Here is a 6,831-nt window from a genome sequence, read left to right on the forward strand (position 1 = left end):
ATATGTATTAAATTACAATGTTAGACCCTATAGTTTATGTTTAATTTTAAAATGCTAAGGCGCAGATGGTGATCTGCGCCTGTCCTTACGTGGCACCAGCTCGGATAAGACGCGGATGACCATTCATGTCTTTCATGATGTGGCGCCGCTCGGGCAAGGCGTGAATGAAGATCCGCGCCTTGTTAGAAAGGGTGCTAGATCGGTAAAATTTGACAAAACGGTGTCTGATATGTAATTATTCATGTCAGAGTGATTTTTGGGTAAAAATGCCAATGGCAATTTAATGGTTCAAATTAACTAGATCGAGTCTAGGTTGACTCAGATTCGAGTTATTTTTAGGTTGATTTTAAATCAGATTCAGTTTGAGTTCGGATCGACTTAATTACAAGTCAGATCAATATTTGTTTAGGTTAAAATGGTTCGGTTTGAAGTTAAATATCATGTTAATTTAGGTTCATATGGACTTCGAGTCGAGTCCTGTTCAAATCGAGTCATATCATTGACGAATACAATTTAGGTTAGGTAATATTGGTTTCAGGTAAACTTCAAGTCGGGTCTTACTTAATACAAATAGACTTTGGTTGGATCATTTTCGGGTGAATTATTTTCCACCTTTCACGAACGTTTAATGCCTTTGTAGCATTTCCATGACTTCTACTTTTTTATACGTTTTCGATATTGAAATTATGAAGGCTTAGAATTAGGGTAGCAGAGTAGTTGCCTTAGTTTAGGTTTTAACCCATTTGACTTTATTCCTTCTCGTAGCTTAATATCGCTGACTTCTGTGTATCATTCTCTTCATGTTTCCTCTTTTTAAATTTATCCAGGTCTTACGTTTCTGTCTATATGCAGAGATTTTTACGCATGATTTATTTGCAGGGATTACTTCCCATTACAGACGCGCATATGACTGCATAAGAAGATTGTTCACTATGTTATTTATTTATACATGCATTGTATTTATATTTATTTTAAAAAATATAATTTTATTTGTTTAATTTTATATAAATTTTTAAAATTATTATTGTGACCATGTGTCACTTAACGGAAAAAAAATGGTCCATCATGGGTTAACCCATTTTGAGTAACGGAACAAACTGAAACGAAATAAATGTTAGACATTAAACTGGAAAACCGAGCATAGGGTTTATAGATTATGATACAATTTATAGGGTTTGAAATTATTTTTTTTTTCTTTTTTCTTTGTTAATATAATTTTATTAAGGATTTAAAAATCCCAAAATAAAAATTGTGACTCGTTAAAAACCTATCTAAACTTATATAGAGAAACAGAATATAACACAACTTGATAAAAACTACAACTCAAAGAGTTACAAATCTGAAACCACGACCAATCAACAAAACCCGAGAAACTTGGCTCAAAGACTTCGGATTTGACCATCCCACTTGGGACTCGATGCTTGTCTCATCTCAAACTTTGTAACAAAACACTTCGAACATTTATCATGATAGAATCCGCTACAACCACAGTTTAGAGAAAGGTCCCTTCTCCTATTCACGAAATGAATACAAAGATTCAATGACGAAAACTACTAACCCACTGTCTCGCCTCCAAAAGAACCTCCAAAGATGCCAACACTTCAACCAAACCAGACTCCAAAATATATATAAAAAAAAACATCGAAACTCGTCTTCTTCCACCCACTAAACAGCACCAACAACAATCAACACTTGAAAGACAACTTAAACTGCTCATCTAGGGCACCCCAGAAGCATGGAGTGTGAACAGACTCCCTTAATGCCCCTGAAGCTCACAAATCAAACAATATCAACACCACATCCTTGATATAATATAAGCATCCAAAATCGAGTCTCCAAGATTTAATCCGGCCCTCCAAACTTCAAGTACTACACACGTCCCTGAACGAGTAAAGACACTGACAACCATTAGTCTTAGACGAGACGCATGATCATCAGCCCAAAAGGATTAAATTATATTCATTTAAAAAGTTTATGAACAAAAGTTTATAGAGTTTGCATATTATGAATTTATGATATAATTTGAAGGGTTTGAAGTTTATAATGTAATTTATATGGTACATGCATTAATAAATTATACGTACATTTACATGCATGCATGACACAAACATTAATAAATAATAAATTATACATGCATACATACATACATACATACATACATACATGAACATACATGGTACATGCATCAATAGATTATACATACATATAATCAAAGTTATCAAAGTCTCAAGGCGCATCGAGGCGCAAAGTTTCCTAGAGACTTGAGGAGCGAAGCGCATGAAAGGCGCAGGATTCACAAAGGCGAGGCGCATGATATCCAAAAAATTGTAATACATGTATATATTAATGCAATCAAACTCAAATATCATAGATACTAATATTAGGCTTCAATAGAATTCATTCTCAAACTCAAATACCAACCTAACGTCATAAAATCTATCAACAAGCATAATCAAGTACTAAGTTTAACAAAAGCATCCAACATGCATAAACAAAACATCAAATAAAGTCACTGATAATCATCATCAAACATCAAACGTGAAACATGTCACTCACGTTTTTATTAACAGTAGAAATCTAAAAGTGTAATGGAAGAAACATTATACACTTATTTTTAATAAAAAAATTTAAAAATCAAAAATTAATTTTAAATATGATTTAGACATTTAATTTTATATTAATAATTATTTAGAAAAGGTAAAATATAGAAATGTTGTTAGACGTAAATTTTTAATTACGATTAAATTAATATAAACAAATATCCAAATCAACCGGTGTAACACCCCAATTTAGGGACTAAATTTTAAGAAATTATAAAGTGGTGGATTTAATTGGTATTTTGAAAGAAACAGTGGATTAAATTGTAAAATTTCAAAGTTGACAGACTGTTTTAAGAAGTGCAGGAAGTTCAGTGGCTAAACTCATGATTTGACCATTTTTCTTTAGGAGTTAATATAACACCAATTTTCCGTGCATTTTCTGTAGAAAATGCTCATAATTCCTCTCCCGGTCACCAACTTTCAACTCCGATCTACTCGCCGTCCGACCTTCGATCGACGAGCCGAAACTACCATCGTGTTCGTTGTCGAGCGAGGAACAAAACCCCTCAAACCTTTCATCGTGAATCGTCACCGTTCGTCGTTAATTTCAGTCGGAAGCATCATCGGTAATAATATAGTTTTAGTTGGTGTTTCATCGATTCACGAAGATCCGGTCATCCTTTTACGACACCTCCCGCACCATCTTGTTCCTTGCATCGTTTCGAGTCCGCCGGTGTCATCCTTGGTCTCCGTCGACGAGGACGTGTGAGGAGGTGAAGCGGTCAAAGTTTTCTATTTGTTGAAATCGAGCTATCGACCGTTCAAAATTGTGAACCGAACTTTGTAAGTATCTCGAAATCGCTTAAAATAATTTTTAGGAATTTTTCCGGGAATTTAGCAATGTTCACGCGCCACCACTGCGCGTGGGGAAGGAAAAAGTGACCGGTTTGACCGGTTTTGCTCCTGTTTTAACCAGTTTGACCGGTCATAACCCGACCCGACCTGTTGACCGTTGACCACTGTTGACTAAAACTTTGACTGGCTTTGACCGGGCATTAAACAACCTTTGACTTTGACCGAGTATATCTATCCTGACATTTTTCGACGTTCCAAATCCGATTCCGCAGTCCATTTTTCGAAATTCGAACCCGAAGGCCTCGTAATTGCCGGTCAAACCCGTTGACTTTGATTTTGACCGAAAATTTCAAATTTCTGAAAAGTCATATTTTATGCTTTCGGACATCGAAATTGATTTATCATCTGATTCGATCCGTTTATCTCAAGTTAATTAGTTTCTACACTCGATCTGAATACAATAAAAATTGATTATAGTTCAGATGATTTTTATAAGAAATTGAGGGATTGTTAGAATTAAATTACAAGTTCTATGCTTAGTGATAAAGAAATCAACATGGATTTGTAACTTATAGTTTATTTCATCAAAGATTAAATGTTAAAGGTACTTGGATGGGAAATTATGATAATACTCTGGTAGGGTAAATTACAAAATGCCCTTAGTTGTAAGATGTCAAGAATTATCCCTCGAAGTTGATTAATAACTCTGAAAGATATATTGTATGATAAAACTACAGATGTGCTTAAGAAATGCTAGATTTTGCTTACGAAATTCGGATAACCGGTTTTTAACCCCAAGAGGGTTTGTGCAAGATATTAGAATTCTATTAAGGATTCATTTCAAGATAAGAGACTGTTCGGTAAAGCAATTGATCATATGATCTCTAAATTATAATTATTTTCGTTAAGAGCTAATATTGAAATTATCTGGTTAAGAAATTACAGAAATTCCCTTGAGAGGTAAAATAGTCCTAGTTAACCCTGAATGAGAAAATACTTTGAGGATTCATACTTAACTCGATTAAGTACGGATTTGATTATTAAGATCCTGACTTAGTTCAGGAAAATTCTTGATTTTCCGTTTGTAAAATCTGAGAAGACACTTGACACAGAAATATCCGATGAGTAAATACCTGAAGAATAATTTGTCGGGGTGTTCTGTTGTCATAACTGTTCGAAAGGACTAAAATAATGATAAGATTGAATTTAATAGTAAGATCGGACGGAAGGAAATGATTGAATACGCTGAATCTGTAAAATGACCAAAATACTCGTGTAATGGAAATGACCCAAGAATACCACCAAGCTCAAGAATGATTGGATATCTTCGAGCTCTGAAATAAATGGAATAAAAATGAACACCAAAATTACCAAAATACCCTTGTGTCCTATTCTAAGTAAATGCCTTGGATTAATTAAGGAATCCAAATAAGCATAGGTATTGGACTACCTTTAAAAAGTTATGGAACACAGCTTAAGTAAGCCGATCAACTTTAATGATATGTCAGTACCTGAACGACATAGATATTACTTGAATGTGTGTTCGTCTACTCAAGTTTAGCTCGATGATAATTTTGGAAGTATTCAGCTTAGCTCAACTCTAGATCGTATTCAGTATTAAGAATTGGACGTTTGTTCGATAAATAAACCACGAAGACCAAATTAAACTGAATGGAAATGCAATATGTATTTGGAATTCAAAAACGTCTGAATTACTCTGGAAAACTCTGTAACAAATAGACATGATTGTTAAATGAACTAAATAACCTCAATGAATGAGGATTAAATAAGTAATTTGGATGAGTCTAAAAACATTGTTGAACTTACATGATGAATTGTCTTTATGGGTTATGAACCATGAATCAAGTACGTCCGTATTTCCTGATATCGTTGAAACATGGAAATGAAATAAAGACAGTTGGGAGATCTATTCAACGATGATTATGGGGATGATCTATGGATCTGCATTATGGTATTAAAGAGTGAATACACTGGAAGGATAATGAATTGACTTGTTGACATGCATCAGTTTGAGAGTTGTGTAACTCGAGTTGTTTGAGGATACGGTCGATAGTCATAGATTGTAAATGACTTGAATCTTTGATTCTTTATTTTCATCTAAAATCACTTCGGTCATGTTTGAAAACACAAGTAACGCAGAAGGAAAAGATTTGGAATACCTCATTTGGTTCAATTGGGCTGAAATCCTATGAATTCAAAGTATATTCCTGAATACCCCTGATTGTTTGGGTAATGGAATCACTCGCAGTAAATATGATTTTAGAATTATTATGTATAAAGGTTCCTGAACGTTTTCCTGATACACATATAAACATAGTGGAATTCTAAAGTATCAATCTGAAATGTCTGATTAGATCGGTTAGAAATCGATTCTCTTCAATAAGATCTTATTACTGGAATCCGATCAAATTGCACAAGTTCATGTTATCCATATTGATAACTACAAAATACATCTGAAAAATATTTGGATTCTCTAGTGTGTTCCTTATATTTTGAAAATTTGTTTTATTGTTTTAACATGTGGTACACTGAAATCTATGGTTACTATTTTATGGATGCACCGACTTAACGGTGATGGCTTATGGATTTGTATCATTGTATAAACTATATCTTGGAGATACAGATTTGTAAAGTACAGCTCTGATCAAGCTGAAAATTTTTATAGACCTAATGTGACTCTTAGGTAGGCTCTGCGGCCCTGAGATCATTCTCGGGTAGGCCCTACGGCCCTAAGATGTGTTCTTAAGTAGGCCTCACGACCCCAAAATCTATCTTGAGTAGGCTCTCAGGCCCTAAGATGTTCCCTTAGGTTAACTCTTTGTAAGATAGTTTAAAATACGAGTTTAAAAAGCTCCACTACAGTATGGTTTATGGGATTTTACTGAACTATCATTTGATTAGTGTACCTATTATGATTTTATTGTACTGATGGAACACACTAGACATCCTATTCGACCTCATGAAAACGTGACTGTATGAAAGGTTTCTTATGAACTGAGATTCATGGCTTCTACTCGATGAACTACTAATGGAACCCCAGATTATTCCGCAATTGGTATATGTTTGATTCAATAAGGAAATTATGGCTTTCCATTTATCTGCATGTCCTGTAGCATCATCTGGTAGTTCTGTATTAATAAGCTTTTCGAAGCTCACTCTATTACTCACCTTTTCAGGTTAAAAGAATTGTACCACTGCATTTATCGACTTCAGTAAGGGAGTTCTTCTGGCGTTGTTGCAGAGTATGATACATGTGATTAGGGGGCATGTAATTGTATTTTGTTTTATATACGAGTCTGAAAATCTATTTTATTTTTGAATACTGATAAATGATTTTATAAGTTTACGCTTTGATAAAAAGTTTTAAAATTTTCGCTATTTTTACAGTGGGTCTCTCCGGTGGCCCTAATGTAAC

The sequence above is a fragment of the Hibiscus syriacus genome, unplaced genomic scaffold (genome assembly GCF_006381635.1).
Source record: "Hibiscus syriacus cultivar Baekdansim isolate YM2019G1 unplaced genomic scaffold, ASM638163v2 tig00109980_pilon, whole genome shotgun sequence".
NCBI classification, from domain to species: domain Eukaryota; kingdom Viridiplantae; phylum Streptophyta; class Magnoliopsida; order Malvales; family Malvaceae; genus Hibiscus; species Hibiscus syriacus.